The sequence below is a fragment of the Oncorhynchus mykiss genome, chromosome 15 (assembly GCF_013265735.2).
Source record: "Oncorhynchus mykiss isolate Arlee chromosome 15, USDA_OmykA_1.1, whole genome shotgun sequence".
Classification (NCBI taxonomy): Eukaryota; Metazoa; Chordata; class Actinopteri; order Salmoniformes; family Salmonidae; genus Oncorhynchus; species Oncorhynchus mykiss.
Genome location: NC_048579.1, coordinates 33,227,117 through 33,252,183, shown reverse-complemented (window position 1 = coordinate 33,252,183; position 25,067 = coordinate 33,227,117). Strand labels below are relative to the sequence as shown.

The 25,067-nt window shown below is 41.6% G+C and overlaps 1 pseudogene; it reads right to left on the bottom strand.

Annotated features, from left to right (window-relative positions):
- Positions 1 to 25,067, bottom strand: part of LOC110490956 — a 162,164-nt pseudogene that overhangs the window by 9,861 nt on the left and 127,236 nt on the right.

The following is a 25,067-nucleotide window of genomic DNA, read 5'->3' as shown; positions in this document are numbered from 1 at the left end:
TCTATTAGCGAAATACACGACACAAAGAAGAGACTTCAACATGGTCCTCCAAGGCTATTAGCATGGAAGAAGGCTCTTAGCTGCAGTTAGCTTAGCATTCATGGACCACAATGCAGGCAGGTCAAGGTCACATGCTAGCTGTTCTCTGGACTAGCACTTCAAAACAGGCTAATTCTCTGTATCCACCAGACAACCGACAGCACAGTCCACCACTCTCCGGCAGCCATTAACCTTTTCTTTTAAATGTTTAAACAAAGTGAATTTCAAAAGACACCAAAGAAAGTTATACAGTTGAAGTCGGAAATTACATACACCTTAGCCAAATACATTTAAACTAAGTTTTTCACAGTTCCTGACATTTTATCCTAGTAAAAATTCCCTGTCTTAGGTTAGTTAGGATCACCACTTTATTTTAAGAATGTGACATGTCAGAATAATACTAGAGAGAATTATTTCTTTCAGATTTTAATTATTTCATCACAATCACAGTTGGTCAGACGTTTACATACACTCAATTATTATTTGGTAGCATTGCCTTTAAAATGTTTAACTTGGGTCAAACGTTTTCGGGTAGCCTTCCACAAGCTTCCCACAATAAGTTGGGTGAATGTTGGCCCATTCCTCCTGACAGAGCTGGTGTTACTGAATCAGGTTTGTAGGCCTCCTTGCTCACACATGCTTTTTCAGTTCTGCCCACAAAATTGAGGTCAGGGCTTTGTGATGGCCACTCCAATACCTTGACTTTGTTGTCCTTCAGCCATTTTGCCACAACTTTGGAAGTATGCATTGTTAATTTGGAAGACCCAATTGCGAGACCAAGCATTAACTGATGTCTTGAGATGTTGCCTCAATGTATCCACATAACCTTCCTTCCGTATGATGCAATATATTTTGTGAAGTGCACCAGTTCCTTCTGCATCAAAGTACCCCCACAACATGATGCTGCCACCCCCGTGCTTCAAAGTATGATCTTTGTCCCCCTGTGCAGTTTCAAACCATAGTCTGGCTTTTTTATGGCGGTTTTGGAGCAGTGGCTTCTTCCTTCCTGAGTGGCCTTTCAGGTTATGTCGATATAGGACTCGTTTTACTGTGGATATAGATACTTTTGTACCTGTTTCCTCCAGCATCTTCACAAGGTCCTTTGCTGTTGTTCTGGGATTGATTTGCACTTTTCGCAACAAAGTACTTAATCTCTAGGACACAGAAAGCGTCTCGTTCCTGAGCGGTATGATGGCTGCGTGGTCCCATGGTGTTTATACTTGCGTAACCCTAACCAACTTGCCAAAACTTAAGTTTGTTAACAAGACATTTGTGGAGTGGTTCAAAAACGAGTTTTAATGACTCCAACCTAAGTGTATGTTAACTTGCGAATTCAACTGTAGGCTATTTTTGTGAAGCTTTTAAACATGCAATGGTGGTTCCAACTTCTTCAATTGACTGGACAGACCACTGTACATCAAATCAAATCCAAATGTTATTGGTCACATACACATGGTTAGCAGATGTTAGTGCTAGTGTAGAGAAATGCTTGTGCTTCTAGTTCCGACAGTGCAGTAATATCTATCAAGTAATCAAATAATTCCCCAACAACTACCTAATACACACAAATCTAAAGGGGTGAATGAGAATATGCACATATAAATATATGGATGAGCGATGGCCGAGGGCACAGGCAAGGTGCAATAGATGATATACAATACAGTATATACATGTGATATTAGTAATGTAAGTTAAAGTGGCATTATTTAAAGTGGCATTGTTTAAAGTGACTAGTGATCCATTTATTAAAGTGTCCAGTGATTGGGTCTCAATGTAGGCAGCAGCCTCTCTGAGTTAGTGATTGCTGTTTAGCAGTCTGATGGCCTTGAGAGAGAAGCATTTTTTAAATCTCTCGGTCCCAGCTTTGATGCACCTGTACTGACCTCGCCTTCTGGATGATAGCGGTGTGAACAGGCAGTGGCTCGGGTGGTTGTTGTTCTTGATGATCTTTTTGGCCTTCCTGTGACATTGGGTGCTGTCGGTGTCATGGAGGGCAGGTAGTTTGCCCCTGGTGATATGTTGTGCAGACCACACACTCCCTAGAGAGCCTTGCGGTTGAGGGCGGTGCAGTTGCTGTTCCAGGCTGTGATACAGCCCGTCAGAATGCTCTCGGTTGTGCATCTGTAAAAGTTTGTCAGGGTTTTGGGTGACAAGCCAAATTTCTTCAGCCTCCTGAGGTTGAAGAGGCGCCTTCTTCACCACAACGTCTGTGTGGGTGGACCATTTCAGTTTGTCTGTGATATGTACGCCCAGGAACTTAAAACACTGGCAGCCATTTATATTTTTTTCTACAGACAAAGCTAGGGCTTATTAAACATATAAGATGTAGTGGTGGTTACAAATGACTCTTCTTCAAACAACTTATATTTCTCGAGCGCGCGTCCATAGCAGCCTCCATCACCGCCTGTTGGATACTGGATTGAAAGGGAGAAAAATTCATAAATAAAATAGAGAGACAGACAGACAAGAAAAAAGGTCTTAAGCATATTCAAAACATCCTTTTCATATGCTGTAGTCTGAAGGCAGGCCAAAGACAGAGGATTATATAAAAAAGTTTCTTCCTCCAAAGCCCATTTTTCCTCCTAACAATCCCAGGTATCTAGCACCATGCATACATCTTACAGAGGTAGCTAAGCCTTTGGGCCAAGCACTGTTTACCGTACCGCTCTCAGTATATATTATATTATGCATTATGTGATCATAGCCAAGAGGCAGGGGGGTAGTGGGGCTTAAAATTCCGTAAATATAAAAACAGTAAGCTGGGTAGAGATACTATGGAGGGGACAAAGTTATCACCAGCTTAGAGGCAGAGAGCTCTTTCAAGGGGGGCCAAGGAGAGGGATTTCCAATGCAGAGGGTTGAGAGATGTTTGATGCATTTCCGTTTTATTCCTCCTAAGCTGAGCCAAAGGGTTTTATCTCTTATGCTCTCCTCCACCCTGAAAGGGCCTTCCTTCATGCAGCGATTCACACTTGCTTTAACCTAGGCTTCTTCACAAAAGCCCTCCCCACCCCTTACGCCCTTTTCCTGTGAAGAGACAGATCACAGGTAGAACCAAACCAAACCCCACTTAGCCCCGGAGAGAGGCTGCATCCCAAATGGCACCCTATTCCCTTTATAGTGCACTACTTTTGACCAGAGCCATACGACCACAGCCCTATTGGCCCTGGTCAAAGTAATGTACTATATAGAGAAAAAGGTGTCATTTGGGACGCAGCCGGAGGGACTCACTGTGTGCCGTCTATCTTCACAGCTAGCCCTAGATATAGTCCAGGGTGTGAGTAAAGGAAGGCTTAGTGTCCGCAAGCCGCACTAATTCCATAGACCAGAGCTAAACTATCTCCAGAGAGAGACGCACTCTGTGCGGTCTCTCAGTCTTCGTCACAGGGCACTTCCCCTCTTCAAAGTGATGTTGTTTCTATAATACTATTTATGTCAATTCAATAATGAATCGATTAATTTTCATGCTGCATAATGTTGCTACCAATAGAACAGCCACTGAAAGCTTAATTGCTATAATAAACACTATCAATAAAAAATTGCCATTATTTCTAGAGCCCATTAGACATGCATTGAGCAGAGCGGAGCACACTAAGGAATGCGTCCCAAATGCCAACTTATTCCCGTTAGAGTGCATAACTTTTGACCAGGGCTCCATGGGAAATAGGGTCCCATTTCAGTTGCATGCTAACTCTGCCTATTGGGTGGTTGTTGTGGGTCTACATACCTTGGGCCCTTGCCACAGCCTATCCTCTCTTCTTTGAAATACACAGCCACAGTCTCGGTCCGCGCGTGAGACTGCCCGGCCCCACTGTCTGCAAGGTCCTGCAACAAACAGATGAAAAGAAGAGTGGGATGAGTGAGGGAGAGGACAAGAGAGAGAAATAATATGAGAATGCTGAAGGACACTAGACGCTGGTATTGTCCTTCTGGAAAATAACACAAATGAAGTCAGACAGAGAGAAAGATAGAGAAGAGAGGACAAAGTGAGAGAGAGAAAAAGAGAGAGAAGAGAGAGAGACAGATACAATGGGGCAAAAAAGTATTTAGTCAGCCACCAATTGTGCAAGTTCTCCCACTTAAAAAGATGAGAGAGGCCTGTAATTTTCATCATAGGTACACTTCAACTATGGCAGACAAAATGAGAAAAAAAAATAATTGAAAAAAAATACATTTTAATGAATGTATTTGCAAATTATGGTGGAAAATAAGTATTTGGTCATTAACAAAAGTTTATCTCAATACTTTGTTACATACCCTTTGTTGGCAAGGACAGAGGTCAAACGTTTTCTGTAAGTCTTCACAAAGGTTTTCACACACTGTTGCTGGTATTTTGGCCCATTCCTCCATGCAGATCTCCTCTAGAGCAGTAATGTTTTAGGGCTGTTGCTGGGCAACACGGACTTTCAACTTCCTCCAAAGATTTTCTATGGGGTTGAGATCTGGAGACTGGCTAGGCCACTCCAGGACCTTGAAATGCTTCTTACGAAGCCACTCCTTCGTTGCCCGGGCGGTGTGTTTGGGATCATTGTCATGCTGAAAGACCCAGCCACGTTTCATCTTCAATGCCCTTGCTGGTTTTCACTCAAAATTTCACGATACATGGCCCCATTCATTCTTTCCTTTTCACGGATCATTCGTCCTAGTCCCTTTGCAGAAAAACAGCCCCAAAACATGATGTTTCCACCCCCATGCTTCAGAGTAGGTATGGTGTTCTTTGGATGCAACTCAGCATTCTTTGTCCTCCAAACACGACGAGTTGAGTTTTTACCAAAAAGTTATATTTTGGTTTCATCTGACCATATGACATTCTCCCAATCTTCTTCTGGATCATCCAAATGCTCTCTAGCAAACTTCAGACAGGCCTGGACATGTACTGGCTTAAGCAGGGGGACACATCTGGCACTGCAGGATTTGAGTCCCTGGCGGCGTAGTGTGTTACTGATGGTAGGCTTTGTTACTTTGGTCCCAGCTCTCTGCAAGTCATTCACTAGGTCCCCCGTGTGGTTCTGGGATTTTTGCTCACCCTTCTTGTGATCATTTTGACCCCACGGGGTGAGATCCTGCGTGGAGCCCCAGATCGAGGGAGATTATCAGTGATCTTGTATGTCTTCCATTTCCTAATAATTACTCCCACAGTTGATTTCTTCAAACCAAGCTGCTTACCTATTGCAGATTCAGTCTTCTCAGCTATTTTGTTTCTGGTGTCCTTTGACAGCTCTTTGGTCTTGGCCATAGTGGAGTTTGGAGTGTGACTGTTTGAGGTTGTTGACAGGTGTCTTATATACGGATAACAAGTTCAAACACGTGCCATTAATACAGGTAACGAGTGGAGGACAGAGGAGCCTCTCAAAGAAGAAGTTACAGGTCTGTGAGAGCCAGAAATCTTGCTTGTTTGTAGGTGACCAAATACTTATTTTCCACCATAATTTGCAAATAAATTCATAAAAAATCCTACAATGTGATTTTCTGGATTTTTTCTTCTCATTTTGTCTGTCATAGTTGAAGTGTACCTATGATGAACAGTACATGCCTCTCTCATCTTTTTAAGTGGGATAACTTTTTTTGCCCTGCTATATATAGAAAGATAGATAGAGAGAAAGATGAAGAGAGGCACCCTGAGCTGGAGAATAGGTTTGATTAATCTGAGGGACATATCAACAGCATATAGTCCCCCATCATCTCTGAACGGGAAGAAGATGTGTGTTCCACTGCTACAAATTTTACACGTCGAGAGGAGGGATAAAACAAAGACATAAGAGAAATACAATGCCCCATCAAACTTTGGTGTTGTGCAGAAATATGTGAGAAAGCAGCACACTCAGGGAGAAAGACGAGGAAAATATCATATTCATATCATATAAAACATTTAAAAATACATTTAACATCACCCATTTTGGTTAGATTTCAGCAGTGGGAAGCAAGAACAAGTAAACAAACAACACTTGTAGATGTCAAAAATGCTAACATTAGCATAAAACACACAGACACAAAACACCCAGGGTTTTTGAGTACCCTAAATTATTAACAGCCAATTTACTATATTACTTTCAGGAAAGCTATTAATTTTTAATGCAATGTGGTCACTTATGTCACTTTATCAATAATTAAATCCTATTTCTCACTTACAAATGAAGAGGCCTGTGGCATGTTCCAAACAAATACTAACTGTTCCTCTGTGCTTCTGAATTCGAAATCAAACAGACAGAAAAACTGAAAAGCAGCATAAACCAAAGAAAACTTTGCAATACGGGAAGCATTAGGGAGGCTGTCAGTTCCAAGCAGCACACACATACCGTACAGACAGACAAACACACTGTATCTACTGAACAAAAACATAAACACAACATGTAAAGTGTTGGTCACATGTTTCATGAGCTGAAATAAAAAATCCCTGAAATTCTCCATACGCACAAAAATGCGCACCTCTCAAGTTTTGTCCACAAATTTGTTTACATCCCTGTAAGTGTGAATTTCTCCTTTGCCAAGATAATCCATCCACATAACAGGCGTGGCATATCAAGAAGCTGATTAAAAAGCATGATCATTACACAGGTGCACCTTGTCCTGGAGACAATAAAAGGCCACTCTAAAATGTACAGCTTTACCACACAACACAATGCCACAGACATCTCAAGTTTTGAAGGAGAGCGAAATTGGCATGCTAACTGCAGGAATATCCACCAGAGCTTTGCAAGGGAAATTAATGTTAATTTCTCTACCATTGTTTTAGAGAATTTGGCAGTACATCCAACCGGCCTCACAACAGCAGACCGCGTGTATAGCTTTGTGCGGGTGAGCGGTTTGCTGATGTCAACGTTGTGAACAGAGTTCCCCATGGTGGAGGTGGGGTTATGGTATGTGCAGGCATAATCTACGGACAATGAAATCAACTGCAATTTAAAGATGGCAATATGAATGCACAAAAATACTGTGACGAGCTCCTGAGGACCACTTTCGGTGAGCAAGAGATACATATGTGTGCACAGTCATGTGAAATCCATAGCTTAGGGTTCATTAATTCATTACAATTGACTGATTTTCTCAGTGTAATTCAGTAAAATGCATGAAATTGTTGCTTGTTGCGCTAATATTTTTATTCAGTATATAATATGTGTGTTTGTGTTGATTTGATGGATACCAGGACTCAGGCAATTGTTATTGAGTAGATTGCCCTGCAAAAATATATACAGCACCTGTCAAGTTTGGACACACCGGCTCATTCAATGTTTTTTCTTAATTTTTTACTACTTTCTACATTGTAGAATAATAGCGAAGACATCAAAACAATTAAATAACACATATGGAATCATGTAGTAACCAAAAAAGTGTTAAACAAATCAAAATATATTTTAGATTTTAGATTCTTCAAAGTAGCCACTCTGCCTTGATGACAGCATTGCACATACTTGTTTTTCTCTCAACCAGCCTCACCTGGAATGCTTTTCCAACAGTCTTGAAGGAGTTCCCACATATGCTGAGCACTTGTTGGCTGCTTTTCCTTCACTCTGCTGTCCAACTCATCCCAAACCATCTCAATTGGGTTGAAGTCGGGTGATTGTGCAGGCCAGGTCATCTGATGCAGCACTCCATCACTCTGCTTCTTGGTTAAATAGCACTTACACATCCTGGAGGTGTGTTGGGTCATTGTCCTCTTGAAAAAAATTATAGTCCCACTAAGCGCAAACCAGATGGGATGGCGTATAGTTGCAGAATGCTGTGGTAGTCACGCTGGTAAAGTGGGCCATGAATTCTAAATAAATCACAGACAGTGTCAACAGCAAAGCACCCCCACACCATCAAATCTCCTCCTCCATGCTTAATGGTGGGAACCACACATGCTGAGTTCATCTGTTTATCTACTCTGCGTCTCACAATGATACCGCGGTTGGAGCCAAAAATCTCAAATTTGGACTCATCAAAAAGGATAGATTTCCACCGGACTAATGTAAATGCTCGTATTTCTTGACCCAAGCAAGTATTTTCTTCTTATCCTGTTAAGGATATGTCAGACATACGCCCCCTTTGGAGAGATTGGGTACCCCTAGTAAACTGGAAAAAAAATCTGTCAAAAATTATTATTGGATAGAAAACACTCTAAAGATTCTAAAACCGTTGGAATTATGTCTGTAAGTATAACAGAACTCACAGGGCAGGCATTCTTCCAAACTAGTTTCTGTGGCCATGAAAGTTGGAGCAACTTTGACGTCATGGTCCCCACCCTTCCCAACCAGTTATGATTCTGGGGATACTTTCTATCTCTTCCGCTAGATGTCCTCTTTCAGTAGAGCTTTGAATCGTTCAAATCCCGCGAGAATTGACCCTATGGGAGTGAAATTAGTGCGTGCCACGAGAGAATAGGCTGTGCGTATGGGCGCGAATTGGTCCCAGCCATTCCTTTGTTCCAGCACTCAAGAGAAGGGCAGACGATGGCCGATTGAATTGAAGTTTGTTTTGCGTGTCTAAAACATCATAAAGCTTGCTTCTGCACTTAGTTTGACCTGTTTAGTCGACATATAATATGTCATTTTGAAGTTTTGATGCGCAACTTTTCCGGACCAGAGGACGTTTTGGGTGCATTTCAGCTGATGTTATTAGCAGTAGCTAATACAAAGACGCAAGACTTGAAACCAAACGATGTATTGGGTAAGTATGAAGCCTTCCAGAACATTCTGAACGAAGACCATCGAAGGTAAGGGAATATTTATGCTTAAATCTGTGTTTCTGTTGACTCCAACATTACGTAGAAATGTAGCTTGGAACTGAGCGCTGTCTCAGCATATGGAATAGTGTGCGATTTCTGTAACGTTAAAAATAAATCTAACACAGCGGTTGCATAAAGAAGCAGTGTATCTTTCTAACTATATGTAGAACATGTATATTTAGTCAAAGTTTATGATGTCTATTTACGTTATCTTGCCGCGCTACATAGATTTCCTGCGGGCATTTTTGAGTAATTTCTGAACTTGAACTCACTGTAAATGGACATTTATGGATATAAATGGCATATTATTGAAAAAAAAAAATATGTACTGTGTAACATGTCATATTACTGTCATCTGATGAAGATTTTCAAAAGGTTAGTGAGCGATTTATTTTTTAATCCTGCGTTTGTTGATTGCATGTTTTGGCTATTCAAATGAGCTGTGTCTGGTGGTGGTTTTACATATATATGTGCTATGTTTTCGCCGTAAAACATTTTAGAAATCTGACTTGCTGGCTAGATGAACAAGGTGTTTATCTTTCATTTGAGCTATTGGACTTGTTAATGTGTGTAGGTTAAATATTTCTAAGAATATTTTTGCGTTCCATGCGCCACCGTTTCAGCTGAACGTGGGAGGGTTGATTCCCAATTGGGAACCAGTATCGTAGACAGGTTATTAGTGTCCTTTAGCAGTGGTTTCTTTGCAGCAAATTGACCATGAAGGCCTGATTCACCTAGTTTCCTCTGAACAGTTGATGTTGAGATGTGTCTTGTACTTGAACTCTGTGAAGAATTTATTTGGGCTGCAATTTCTTTGGGTGGTAACTCTAATGAACTGCAGCAGAGGTAACTCTGGGTCTTCCTTTCCTGTGGCTGTCCTCATGAGAGCTAGTTTCATCATAGTGATTGATGTTTTTTTGTGACTGCACTTTAAGAAACGTTTAAAGATTTTGAAAATTTCCAGATTGACTGACCTTCATGCCTTAAGGTATTGATGGACTGTCATTTCTCTATGCTTATTTGATCTGTTCTTTTCATAAAATGGACTTGGTATTTTACCAAATAGGGCTATCTTCTGTATACCACCCCTACCTTGTCACAATCCAACTGATTAGCTCAAACACATTAGGAAGGAAAGAAATTCCACAAATGAACTTTTAACAAGGCACACCTGTTAATTGAAATGCATTCCAGGTGACTACCTCATGAAGCTGGTTGAGAGAATGCCAAGAGTGTGCAAAGCTGTCATCAACGCAAAGGCTGGCTACTTTGAAGAATCTCAAATATAAAATATATTGTGATTTGTTAAACACTTACGTTTACTCCATGATTCCATATGTGTTATTTCATAGTTTTGATGTCTTCACTATTATTTTGCAATGTAGAAAATAGAAAAAATAAAGAAAAACCCTTGAGTGAGTAGGTGCTAACAAACTTTCGACAGGTACTGTACAATGAATGTATGAAAATGTAGGCAGATAGACAACGTATAGTACAAACACAGTGCGTGCCTATCTCTCAGGCTCTTAGAGTCTGTAGTAGTGGCCACAGACTAAGTCAAGTTCTCGGTACAGCTATTGAGGGGGCCTAGAACACTCTGAGTGACTCTCCATTTCACTTCATGCAAAAAGCACTCTTTAAAAGCTCGCTGCCTTGGACACATTTTCCTGTCTAATCGGAGAGTGGAATTTTTGTGTGTGTGGGTGCGAAAGTGTGTTGGGATTCTATGAATGCACTTCATACCAATTGTATGTCTCTGTACTCATGACCTCATTTAGAGAGCTGGATCAGGGTGAGGGGTCATGGTTGTCGAGGTGACTAGTGGTGTGCCAAAATGACACCATATTCCCTATATATTACCCATAAGGATTTTGGTAGCACACTATAAAGTGCATTCAGTAAGTATTCAGGGTAGCCTAGTGGTTAGAGCGTTGGACTAGTAACCGGAAGGTTGCAAGATCAAACGCCTGAGCTGACAAGGTGCAAATCTGTCGTTCTGCCCATGAACAGGCAGTTAACTCACTGTTCCTAGGCCATCATTGAAAATAAGAATGTGTTCTTAACTGACTTGCCTAGTTAAATAAAGGTAAAAAAAATAAATACGACCCTTTGACTTTTCCCACAGTTTATCACGCTACGTCATTATTCTAAAATTGATTCAATACAATTTCTATAAACACATTCTACACACAATACCCCATAATGTATTAATGTATATATATATAAAATATATATATATATCATATTTACATGAATATTCAGACCCTTTCCTCAGTACTTTGTTGAAGCACCTTTGGGTATGATGCTACAAGCTTGGCACACCTGTATTTGGGGAGTTTCTCACATTCTTTGCAGATCCTCTCGAGTTCTGTCAGGTTGGATGAGGAACGTCTCTGAACAGCTATTTTCAGGTCTTTCCAGAGATGTTTGATCAGGTTCAAGGCCGGGCTCTGGCTGGGTCGCTCAAGGACATTCAGAGACTTGTCCCGAAGCAAGTCCGGCATTGTCTTGGCTGTGTGCTTAGAGTTGATGTCCTGTTGGAAGGTCAACCTTCGCCCCAGTCTGAGTGCCTGAGCTCTCTAGAGCAGGTTTTCATCATCAATCTCTCTGTACTTTGCTCCGTTCATCTTCCCTCGATCCTGATTAGTCTCCCAGTCCCTGCCGCTGAAAAACATCCACACAGCAAGATTCTGCCACCATGCCTTCACCGTAGAAGAAGGTGCCAGGTTTCCTACAGATGTGACGCTTTGCATCCAGGCCAAAGAGTTCAATCTTGGTTTCATCAGACCAGAGAATCATGTTTCTCATAGTTTGAGAGTTTATTAGGTGCCTTTTGGCAAACTCCAAGCGGGCTGTCATGTGCCTTTAATGAGGAATGGCTTCCGTCTGGCCACTCTACCATAAAGGCCTGATTGGTGGAGTGCTGTAGAGATGGTTGTCCTTCTGGAAGGTTCTCCTATCTCCACAGAGGAACTCTAGAGCTCTGTCAGAGTGACCATTGGGTTCTTGCTCACCTCCCTGACCAAGGCCCTTCTCCCACTATTGCTCAGTTTGGCCGGCTGCCCAGCTCTAGGAAGAGTCTTGGTGGTTCCAAACTTATTCCATTTAAGAATGATAGAGGCCACTGTTTTCTTGGGGAACGTTTTTCTGTTGTTACATTTTTTATACATTTGACCCCCCCCCCAAAAAAACTGTTTTCAATCTGTCATTAATGGGTATTGTGTGTAGATTGATGAGGATTTTTTTTAGAATAAGGCTTTAATTTAACAAAATGTGGAGAAAGTCAAGGTGCCTGAAGACTTTCTGATTGCGCTGTACACTGTAGATATTATGGTGCATTTTGGGACACAGCCCATGTCAGTCTTTAAAAGTGGTGGTTGGTTGGTTACATTCCAGTCTGCATGGGCTCATTATGGAAGTCTCAGAACCCTTACTCAAAAACACTGTCAAACTGTGTTCCAAATCGAGCCCAATCCCACAGGTGTTGGTTACATTGGTGTCTACCTAGGGAGTAGGGACAAACGGTTTGATTTGAAATGTAGTATCACTGTTCACATAAGGCCCTGTTTATACCAGTGTTATGCAAATCTTACCCTACGAGGTCCGGACGACTGCCGTTTTCTTCTGTTCTACCTGATAATTAATTGCACCAACCTGGGGTCCCGGGTTTAAATCAGTCCCTGATTAGGAGGGTATAATGAAAAGCAGTGGAACTGGATTTCAGGTCCAGATATTAATTAGATGGTCCTGGCTCCGGGTGAGGAGTCATCAATGTCAAGTTGACCAGGTCAATCTCTACCAAGGTTGTGGTAGGTTACATTCCAGTCTGCACTAGAATTCTCAGAGTGAAGGTCTCACCCTACTCCAACACACAAACACCTAGATTATTGGGTGATATGTTTGAATGAAGGAAATCAATAGTGTTTCTACTGTGACCACTGTAGTCTGTAATATACTACCCCTGGTGAGGAGTTTGCTAACACTATAGTGACAAAGCTTAAAACCTCTTAGAACTAACTCTCCCGGATCCGGGAGAATTGTCATCAACTGACACGAATTAGCATAACGTAACGGACAAAAAATATTACTAGAAAATATTAATATTCATGAAATCACAAGTGAAATATAGTTAAACACAGCTTAGCCTTTTGTTAATCACCCTGTCGTCTCAGATTTTGAAATTATGCTTTACAGCCACAGCAAGACAAGCATTTGTGTAAGTTTATCGATAGCCTAGCATAGCATTATGTCCAGCTAACAGTAGGCAACTTGGTCACGAAAATCAGAAAAGCAATCAAATTGAATCGTTTACCTTTGATGATCTTCGGATGTTTTCACTCACGAGATTCCCAGTTAGACAGCAAATGTTCATTTTGTCCCATAAAGATTATTTTTATAGCCGAAATACCTCCGTTTGTACTTCACGTTTGGTTGAGAAATCCACCGGAAACTGCGGTCACGACAACGGCGAAGAATATTCCAAATTATATCCATAATATCGACAGAAACATGGCAAACGTTTTTTATAATCAATCCTCAAGGTGTTTTTCAAATATATATTCGATAATATATCAACTGGGACAATTGGCTTCCCAGTAGGAGCGAGAGGCACAATGGCCGGCTTTGTTTATTACACACAAACCACTCTGAGAGCCACCAGATGACCACTGACGCAATGTTGTCGTTCACGCTCATTTTTCAAAATAAAAGCCTGAAACTATGTCTTGTGACACTAGACACATTAGGGAAGCCATAGAAAAAGGAATCTGGTTGATATCCCTTTCACTGCTCAATAGGGACGCATAGGAACGCAGAGTTTCTAAATAAGAGTCCCTTCCTGATTGGATTTTTCTCAGGCTTTCGCCTGCAATATCAGTTCTGTTGTACTCACAGACAATATTTTTACAGTTCTGGAAATTTTTGAGTGTTTTCTATCCTAAGTTGTCAGTTATATGCATATTCTAGCATCTTGTCCTGACAAAATAGCCCGTTTACTTTGGGAACATTATTTTTCCAAAAATGAAAATAGTGCCCCCTAGTTTCAAGAGGTTAACCTCTTGATCCTACTTGAGACGCAGACGTCTCATCTAGACACCTGGAAATGCAAATGCGCTACGCTAAATGCTAAATGTACTCGTTAAAACTCAAACGTTCATTAAAACACACATGCAGGGTATTGAATTAAAGCTACACTCGTTGTGAATCTAGCCAACAAGTCAGATTTTTAAAATGATTTTCGGCGAAAGCATGAGAAGCTATTATCTGATAGCATGTAACACCCCAATATACCTGAAGGGGACGTAAACAAAATAATTAGTGTAGCCGGCGCTACACAAAATGCAGAAATAAAATATAAAACATTCATTACCTTTGATGATATTCTTTGATGGCACTCCTATATGTTCCATAAACATCAAATTTGGTATTTTTGCCGATTAAATCCGTCCATGTATGCCCAAAATATCCATTTGTATAGCCTGTCTGGTTCAGGAAAAAAGCTCTCTTCCAACACGCAACGTCATTTTTAAAATTATATAAGTTGCCTATATTCTTTGACAAAACACTTCAACCTACTTTTGTAACCCAACTTTAGGTATTTGTAAACGTTAATAAGCGATCAAATTGATCACTGGGCGATCTGTATTCAATAGCAGCTACTCAAGAAAACAATGTATTTTTTCTCTCTTCCAAAATCGATTGCTGTATGCTGGACGGAATGAAGGATCTATTTGTCATGACACAAAGGATTTTTGTCAATGAAATTGACGTTTTTGGCTACATCGTGTGGAAGTTGTAGGAACTGCAAGCTCCCTGCTATATATTTTTGCTTGCCATAAACAACGCAGAGACTGGCGGATTAATACTTTTCTGTGGTTTTTGTGACCAGGTTTTTCTGGGGATTTTGCTTGCTGTTCACGTTCTGTTATAGTCACAGACATTATTCAACCAGTTTTAGAAACTTCAGAGTGTTTTCTATCCACACATACTAATCATATGCATATACTATATTCCTGGCATGAGTAGTAGGACGCTGAAATGTTGCACGATTTTTAACAGAATGTTCGAAAAAGGAGAGGGTAGAGCAGTTGGAGGCCACGGAAGGAGAGTTGTATGGCATTGAAGCTCGTCTGGAGGTTAGTTAACACAGTGTCCAAAGAGGGGCCAGAGGTATACAGAATGCTGCCTTTCGGTGATTCCTTGCATAATATTGCTTTGCTTCCTTCTGAACCGTATTTGAGGAGAAGATCCAAGGAGATAGGGGGAAATAGGACGCAAGGAATCAAGAAAAGCTACATTGGGAAAAGACATATGCAACAAGGTAAATACCCCCTCACACATTTCATGCACCATCTGGTACTCTGGCAGTTTGATCATCAACACCCTTCCCTCTGTCAAATCTCAGAGAGAAAGCCCTCAGGATGATTTTAACATTGGCGTCAGCACACAGCCCTTCAAGGGGCAATCTGCAATTCAAACAACAACAAAGCAGACACCCTGCCACCTTTTTAGGTAAACAGCTTAGAGATGGGGCTGGAGAGATGTAACCACTCTCAAATTCATAGGCCGGGATATGGATGCAATACCCATGTTTTGTTTACAATTACATTGTTTACACACAATGGAGTAAAACAAGCTTATATTTTGGGTTTTGATAGGGTTAAACAGTTCACCTAAAATCATGAGATATTTGTAAGTTATATTGTAAGTTATATATAATTAATTTGAAAGTCCAAAAATGGATGTCACAATCGCAGATTTGCCCTTTAAATGCAGGGAAAACTAAATGCATGCTATTCAACCGATCCCTGCCAGCACCTGTTCGCCCGTCCAATATCACTACTCTGGACAGCTCTGACTTAGAATACGTGGACAACTACAAATACCTAGGTGTCTGGTTAGACTGTAAACTCTCCTTCCAGAATCACATTAAGCATCTCCTATCAAAAATGTAATGTAGAATTGGCTTCCTATATCGCAACAAAGCATCCTTCACTCATGCTGCCAAACATACCCTCGGAAAACCGACCATCCTACCGATCCTCGACTTCGGTGATGTCATCTATAAAATAGCCTCCAACACTCTACTCAACAAACTGGATGCAGTCTATCACAGTGCCATCCGTTTTGTAACCAAAGCCCCATACACTACACACCATTGCGACCTGTATGCTCTCGTTGGTTGGCCCTCGCTTCATACTCGTCGCCAAACCCACTGGTTACAGGTTATCTACAAGTCTCTGCTAGGTAAAGCCTCGCCTCATCTCAGCTCACTGGTCACCATAGCAGCACCCACTCGTAGCACGCGCTCCAGCAGGTATATCTCACTGGTCACCCCCAAAGCCAATTCCTCCTTTGGTCGTCTTTCCTTCCAGTTCTCTGCTGCCAATGACTGGAACGAACTGCACAATTCTCTGAAGCTGGAGACTCATATCTCCCTCACTAGCTTTAAGCACCAGCTGTCAGAGCAGCTCACAGATCACATATCACTGCACCTGTACATAGCCCATCTACCTACCTCATCCCCATACAGTATTTATTTATTTATTTATTTATCTTGTCCCATTGCACCCCAGTATCTCCACTTGCACATGCATCTTCTGCACATCTACCATTCCAGTGTTTAAATTTCTATATTGTAATTACTTCGCCACCATGGCCTATTTATTGCCTTAACCCCCTTATCTTACCTCATTTGCACTAACTGTACATAGACTTTTTGTTTTCTTTTGTTCTGCTGTATTATTGACTATGTTTTGTTTATTCCATGTGTAACTCTGTGTTGTTGTCTGTGTCGCATTGCTATGCTTCATCTTGGCCAGGTCGCAGTTGCAAATGAGAACTTGTTCTCAACTAGCCTACCTGGTTAAATAAAGGTGAAAAAAATAAAAATAATAAAATAAAAATAACATTTTAAATAAAGGATATGATTCATGCAAAATTCTAAAACGGACTGTTTGATCAAAATGGCAGATCACCAAGTCTGTGTCCCAAATGGAACCCTATTCCTTATATAATGCACTACTTTTTGACCAGGAAACATAGCATAGTGTTCCGGTCAAAAGAAGTGCACTATAGTGCATTCGGAAAGTATTCAGACCCCTTCACCGTTCCACATTTTGTTACGTTAAAGCATTATTCTAAAATGCATTATAGCATTATAAGCACAATAGCCTGTAATGACAAAGAGAAAACAGCTTTTATTATTTTTGGAATTTGTTTGGTTGAAATACATTATTTACATAAGTATTCAGACCCTTTGCCTTGAGACTAGAAACTGAGCTCAGGTGCATCCGGTTTCCATTGATCATGTTTCTACAACTTGATTGGATTCCACTTGTGGTAAATTCAATTGATTGGACATGATTTGGAAAAGCACACACCTGTCTATATAAGGTCCCACAGTTGACTGTGCATGTCAGAGCAAAAAGCAAGTCTTGAGGTCGAAGCACTTGTTGGTAGAACTCCAAGACAGGATGGTGTCGAGGCACAGATCTGGGGAAGGGTACCCAAAAATGTTTGCAGCATTGAAGGTCCCATAGAACACAGTGTCCTCCATTCTTAAATGGAAGAAGTTAGGAACCACCAAGTCTCCTGCTACAGTTAGCCACCTGGCCAAACTGAGAAATCGGGGGAGAAGGGCCATGGTCAGGGATTTGAGCAAGAAGCTGATGGTCGCTCTGACAGAGTTCCAGAGTTTCTTTGTAGCGATAGGACAACCTTCCAGAAGGACAACCATCTCTGCAACACTCTACCAATCAAGCCTTTATGGTAGAGTGGCCAGACAGAAGCCACTCCTCAGTAAAGGCACATGACAGCCTGCTTGGAGTTTGCCAAAAGGCACCTATTGGACTCTCAGACCATGAGAAACAAGATTCTATAGTTTGATGAAACCAAGATTTAACTATTTTTTCTAAATGCCAAGCATCACTTCTGGAGGAATCCTGGCACTGCTCACCACCTTGCGAATACCATCCCTACGGTGAAGCATGGTGGTGGCAGCATCATGCTGTGGGGATGTTTTTCAGTGGCAGGGAGTGGGAGACTAGTCAGGATCGAGGGAAAGATGAACGGAGCAAAGTACACTTGAGAAAATTCTTGATGAAAACCTTCTCCAGAGCACTTAGGACCTTGGACTGGGGAGAGGGGTTCACTTTCCAACAGGATAATCACCCTAAGCACACAGCCAAGACAACACAGGAGTGGCTTCAGGAGAAGTCTCTGAATGTCCTCGAGTGGCCCAGCCAGAGCCCGGACTTGAACCCGATCGAACATCTCTGGAGAGACCTGAAAAGAGCTGTTTAGCGACGCACCCCATCCAACCTGACAGAGCTTGAGAGGATCTGCAGAAAATAATGTGAAAAACTCCCCAAATACAGGCATGCCAAACTTGTGGTGTCATACCCAAGAAGACAAGGCTCTATTTGCTGCCAAAGATTGTACTGATTAAAGCGTCTGAATACATATGTAAATGTGATATTTCAGTTTTTGCTTTGTCGTTATGGGGTAATGTGTGTAGATTGGTGAGGGGAAAAAAACAATTTCATCCATTTTAGAATAAGGCTGTAATGTAACAAAATGCTGAAAAAGTGTATGGGTCTGAATACTTTCCAAATGCACTGTATGTATACTGGGAATATTGTGCCATTTTGGACACATCCCATACCCTGTTATCAGAACCCCTCTGTTGCTTCTCATTAAATATTTAGACCTTAATCAGAATCAAATTTCTCAAGTGTTTTTAACAAGAGAGTCAAGTACTGTATACATTGTGATGATTCCCAAACAGGCTGGTCCTCTAAGGGAATACACTCACACCCACCCACACTTCTCATGAACACTGTTCGTCAATTGTCAGTTTACATGGAGACATTTAGCCTAGCTAATTTCGCTGTGGGACTTGGGAAGTGGTCAGTCAAACGATACTTGCTCCTTGCTCCTTTGTCAAATAAAAGGTATCTTTGGGAGTAGTGCTTATTTATGCCAACAACATCGACCGTTACCCAACACAGCACGACCATTCACTATGTTATGCAAGGGGAGGCTGTCAAGGTTACCATGTACAAAACCTGTGTGGACAAAAAAGTGTCTCTCACACACACACAGTGGCTTTTCATTACTTCATTTCTCTTTGACAAATCAGAGTGCTTCACCATCCTTTCTCCACCCCAATCCTTGGCCCAAGTAGTTCAGCCCTTCTCTGAATGGAACGATAGCGGTCAGGGTGAGAGACGCATGTGAAAGAATGAAAAAGATAACAGCAGAGATAAAGAGAGGGTCTGGGAGAATAAGAGAGGTAGAACAGCTTGTATGGAGCCAAGGGAACAGCTTACTTATAGAGGGGGGAGAGAGGGATGGAGAGAGCAGTGGCTTACTTGTAGAGGGGGATGTCAGGCTCCTTGCCCTCTGTGCCCAGGGTCAGGCAGAACTGCTGGAGCTGGGATTTAGGATCATTCCTTTACTGGTTCAGGATGAACTACTGACACACACACCAAAAGTAAACATTAGTCACAAAAAACATGGACGCACACGAGCCAAAACAAATTTGAACACATCACAAATACAGTAGAGCAACCATTATAGAAACCTTTACAATCACTGTCTCCATCTTTCTCATGTCCCCCCTCTCGCTCCCCCTTCTTTTCCCATGCTTTCTTTCATTCTCTCACTCTCTTTCAACCTCTTGCTCTACACTCACTTATTGCTGTTCTCTGGCTCTCTCTCTGTTTTCTCCATCTCCCTGACTTCTCTTTCGCTCTCCGTAGTGGGCACAAATCACAGGCTACTTAAGAAAATATCATCTCCTGCCTGCTAATATCTGAGCCAGAAATACAGATCTCTTTCTCTTGGTCTGTGTCTAAAAGCACTTCCATTAACAGGAGAGCAGCCTTGTTATAAAAGGGACACTTTGAATCTAGAGCTGTCTGTTTCTACAAAGAGTTCTCTCTCTCTCTCACACACACACACACACACACACACACACACACACACACACACACACACACACACACACACACACACACACACACACACACACACACACACACACACACACACACACACACACACACACACACACACACAGGGCTCAGCTCCTACATGGACACCCAGCCTCCCAGGACATCCACACACACAGCAATTAGCACATCACTGTAAGCTGCGCCATGGCCTTCACACAGGGCCACAGTGTGTGTGTGTGTGTGTGTGTGTGTGTGTGTGTGTGTGCATGCATTTGTGATGGGAGTAGCACTGTTTTTTTCTCGACCAGTCTAACAGGAAGAAGCAGGTCCACGAACCTGTTCATCGTAGACATATACTATCTTCTCTAAAGAGAGGGAGGGAACAGGTCCAACCTGTTCATTATACAGACAGACTCCATTCGCTGGACTGCTACTTCATCTAATACGAGAGGAGGCTTAACTGACGCCTTTCTGAATGAACATCAGCCTCACCCGTCCCTGAAACACTTGAGAAACAACATCAACAGACCCTTAGAACAGAACAGCACTGACTACCGGTTGGGGATCAACATCTAAACAGACACCAGCAACCCAATAACATTCAGCTAACATAGACCCGACCGCAACCGCCGCACATTAACACTAGAACCTTCCCTGACTTTTCCTAAATATAATAATAATAATAATATTTTACATTGCTCAGTTGTCAGAATGTTTTAATCACATACAGAAAAGTATTCAGAGGCTGTTAACCTTTTGATTTTCTTTGCTATTACCATCTTGAGAGGACAAGACAAGTGTGCCAAAGGGCGTTGGTTTGGACTATTCAAGCAGAGTTGGGATGAAGCATTAGGTTGCTAAGAGATGGACCAACTGAATTGGTTTCATGGAGGGCTGACTTGACCACGCAATTTATTTTCATCATGAGCAAAAGCAATTGTTTTTTTACCCAAAGCTGCAAAGAAAATGTTGTGATCCCTTTAATAAACACAAGAGTCCAGCAAAATGGATAAAAGGGTGTGGTGGCAGTAGCAGGAACAGCGGCATCTAGTGTGCAAACTTAGTTGGTTTATTTTGGTAAAATGAAATAAGATTAGCATTCTCTGAGAAATTAAGCTAATTGATTGCACCCAAATTGCCCATTTGTATTTATTTTATTCATATAATCGTCAATAAATATAGTTCATTAAATCTGATTTGGACCATAAACAAGAGTAAGACATGAGGAATCCAATAAAATGATCAATAGCCACCCACAGACCGCCCCCGTGCCAATCCCACCCCAACAACCTGTATACTGCATCAGTTCTCTATGTCTGACAAGTAGTATGGAGCAGCTGCTTCCATATGGCTCTTTTTCTCAATTAGCCATTGAAATTGCTTGCATTATTTAACATACATTTGTGTACCATGTTTTACCCACTAGATGTTTGTGCTACATTTTTTTGGACTATTCAAGCAGAGTGAGGTTGAAACATTAGGTTGCTAAGAGAAGCACCACCAATCATTTTCATTAATTCTGCAATTGGTTTTCTACCCAAAGTTGCAAAGAAAATGTGGTGAACCATTTAATAAACACAAAAGATCTGCAAACTTGATAAAAGGGTGTGGTGACGCTGGAACGTTCCCAGGATGTGTCACAACCGGCCATGATCGGGGGTCTCATAGGGCGGCACACAACTGGCCCAGCGTCGTCCGTGTTAGGTTAGGCTGGGGGGGGGGCATCAATGTGATTAAGAATTTGTTCTTAATTGACTTGCCTCGTTAAAACAAGGTTAAATAAAAATACAAATGATGCATACTCAATCATGAAAATTATAATGCAAACCCATTTTGGAAAAGTAAGTGGAAATATATTGGGTTTATCATTTTACCATTTGCATTTCCAATTGAGTTTTGGCAGCTAAATGCTTCCATACCCAGCATTTCAGTGATGTATGATTTATTTCTCAACTAAACTTAGAGCGCAATGGAGGCCATTTTACAATCTTGAGTGTATGGCATGACAATAACAAAGTAACCACGGGAAGCGCGTTGGCTATTCAAATGCATTCCTTGACATTACTGTTGATGAGCAACTGTTCCCAGCTAAAGCTCATGGCCAATACATGGCCAACAAACCGGATTTTGGATAGCCGCGGATTTCGAAACCAAGTTTTAGCTCAACGGCTTTAGATTGCCGGAGGAAAGATGAAACCAAGCCAGAGGATGAGAGACTATCTGAGACTGCAGAAATGTGACCCTGGACAAATTTTACACATCAATTTCCCTGGCAGACAAGTTCACTGCAAAAAAAAGTCTAGCCTGCTCAGAACCGTTAACAAAGACGGGAGCTGCCACCCTCTGCGTAAAACAACATGCCAGGGGAGCTGTACTCCGCATCAGTGATAGAGAGGTGTAAAGTAAAACTCACAGTGTACAGATTTAAAATAAATAAGTGTTTGCATCCTCAACACCATGCCCATTTCTGTTGCCATCGGCAGTGACCAGATGAAAAAAATGGACGGTGACAAAGGTATGTATCTCTACCATATATGGATCGCCTTTCCATCTGCCAAACGCCAAATATTGTATGATCTCCTTTTATTATATTACATTAATATTACTCTTATTACTATTAGTATTATTATTCTATATGATTCTAAACTTTTCTATTCTATTTTTTTTAACAGTAGGTTGGTGTGGATTCACTCGTGCAGATGGCAAGACTGAACTGTAATTACGTTTTATAAGTCCATTACTAATTGAATCTACAGATAAAATGGTTCAAATGCATTACACTGTAATGCTCTTGAAGTCAGCAAAAATAGTCCATAAGCTTTTAATAGGCAAAATAAAAATAAGCTAACATATCCTTCACTCGATCCAAACAAATATATTTTTTTAAATATACATTTCCACAAATATTTGTTTATGCGATTCACCCTTTACAATTGTTCATGCACTAGTGCTTTTGTTTAGGAATATGGAAAATCTTTTGGCCCTGTGCACCTTGCGGGTTGAAATGCATATGATGAGTATGCTAAAGGTTACGCCCAGCAATGTTCTCTAGTGGGTACTTACAGGCAGGGAGGCCCAGTGCTTCTAGTGTTAAAGATGACCAAAATAGGACCACACAGCCATGATAAGAGAATTAAGTAGTCAAGCATCACTTGCGCGCCGCTTGTCAATGCTAGAGCTATTAGTGTTTAGCCATTAGCTCCTCTCGCCTCCCCTCTCTATCCGCGGTGCAGAGAGAAGAGTGCTCATTGATTTGAGAGTGAGTGGCCTCTCTCGCAGGCGAGGGGAGGCTGGGCTGTCGTTGGGATCGGAGAGGTATGGAGATCTCACCTTCAGGCATGCAAGCTTACACACTCACTCAAGAACGCGCAGACACTGAAAACACACACACGTTCTCCTTCAGTTGAGGGAAGAAGTAGACGTTCACGAAGGTGTGAACTTACTTCAGGTCCTTATCGATGTAGCGCATTTCGATGAAAGCTGAGGGGGAACACAACAATGAACCAGGGATGAAAAAAAGAGAGAGGAAGCGAGGTCTAGGCTACTTAGTTGATGTTTAAGAGGTGACGCAGAAACATTCAAATGCTGCTTTGTGGTTAAGAACAACATTAACACAAGGGAGGAAGAAATGGGGAATCTATGGAATGGCTATACTCAAGGTGTGTTTATATTGACTGAATCGATCCAGGTAAATAGCATACCACCTTGCATCCCACTGTTGGCTTGCCTCTGAAGCTAAGCACGGTTGGTCCTGGTTGGGAGTCCAGATGCTGCTGAAAGTGGTGTTGGAGGGACAGTGGGAGACACTGTAAGGGTTGCGGAACTGGTGGCAGTGAAGTCAGATGCAGGAGAGCAGAGATAGATAATAGCCGGAGCAGTTTAATTACAAAACCCACGGCACTACAAAAAAACCCTACATGGGTACAAAACCCGATGTGCACCAGTAACATAGCGTACAAGCACTTTACAAACAAACAATTCCACACAAGGACATGGGGGGAACAGAGAGGGTTAAATACACAACAATGAATGATGGAAATGGAAACCAGGTGTGTAAGAAAACAAGACAAAACAAATGGAAAATGAAAAGTGGATCGACGATGGCTAGAAGACCGGTGACGCCGACCGCCGAACACCGCCCGAACAAGGAGAGGAAACAACCTCGGTGGAAGTCGTGACAGACACTCTTTCCTGTGGTCTAAAAAAATACCCTAATGCCCCTGGGCAGTGATTGGTGACACTGTGTAGGGTGCTGTCTTTCAGGTGGGATGTTAAATGGGTTTCCTGACTCTCTGTGACCACTTAAGATCCCATAGCACTTTTTGTAAGGGGTAGGGGTGTTAACCCTGGGGTCCTGGCTAAATTCCCAATCTGACTATCATGGCCACCTAATCATCTCCAGCTTGCTATTGGCTCATTCATCCCCCTCCTCTCCCCTGTAACTATTCCCATGGTCATTGCTGTAAGTTAAAATGTGTTCTCAGTCAACTTACCTGGTAAAATAAGGGGAAATATAATGATGGCTGGTTCCAATGATGGCTGGTTCCTGTTGTTGATAAACACCCACATCCACAAATTGTCTCTGAGTTTAAGTGCTGATCTAGGATCAGTTTAGATTTTTGTATAAGATTATATGGACAGATCAGCACTCCTACTCTGAAATAGTTTGTGGATACGGGTCCTGGACCTAATAATAATGTTTACCATCAAGGCAGCATCAAATGGAAATTGTATATAATATAAAATATACAAAGAAATATGAGCTTCCACCATAGTTGCTGGAAATGGAAAGGATGATTTGAAAAGAAAATATTTCAGCCAGAGTAGTAAAGTTAGTGGTAATGTAGTGTGGAAAGGTTAATATAACGTAATGCAGCATGCCCTACTTCAGGTTGTCTTACTATAATAATATAATACATACTGAAATAAAATATAAACGCAACATGTTAAAGTGCTGGTCCCATGTTTAATGAGCTGAAATAAAAGATCCCAGAAGGGTTCCAAACACACAAAAAGCTTATTTCTCTCAAATGGTGTGCAAAAATGTGTTGACATCCCTGTTAGTGAGCATTTCTCGTTTGCCAAGATAATCCATCTACCTGACAGGTGTGGGATATCAAGAAGATGATTAAACAACAGGATCGTTACACAGGTGCACCTTCTGCTGGGGACAATAAAAGGCCATTCTAAGATGTGCTGTTTTGTCACACAACCAAATGCCACATTTTGAGGGAGCGTGCAAATGGCATGCTTACTGCAGGAATGTCCACCAGAACTGTTGGGAGATAATTGAATGTTCATTTCTCTACCATAAGCCGCCTCCAATGTAGTTTTAGAGAATTTGGCAGCATGTCAAACCGGACTCA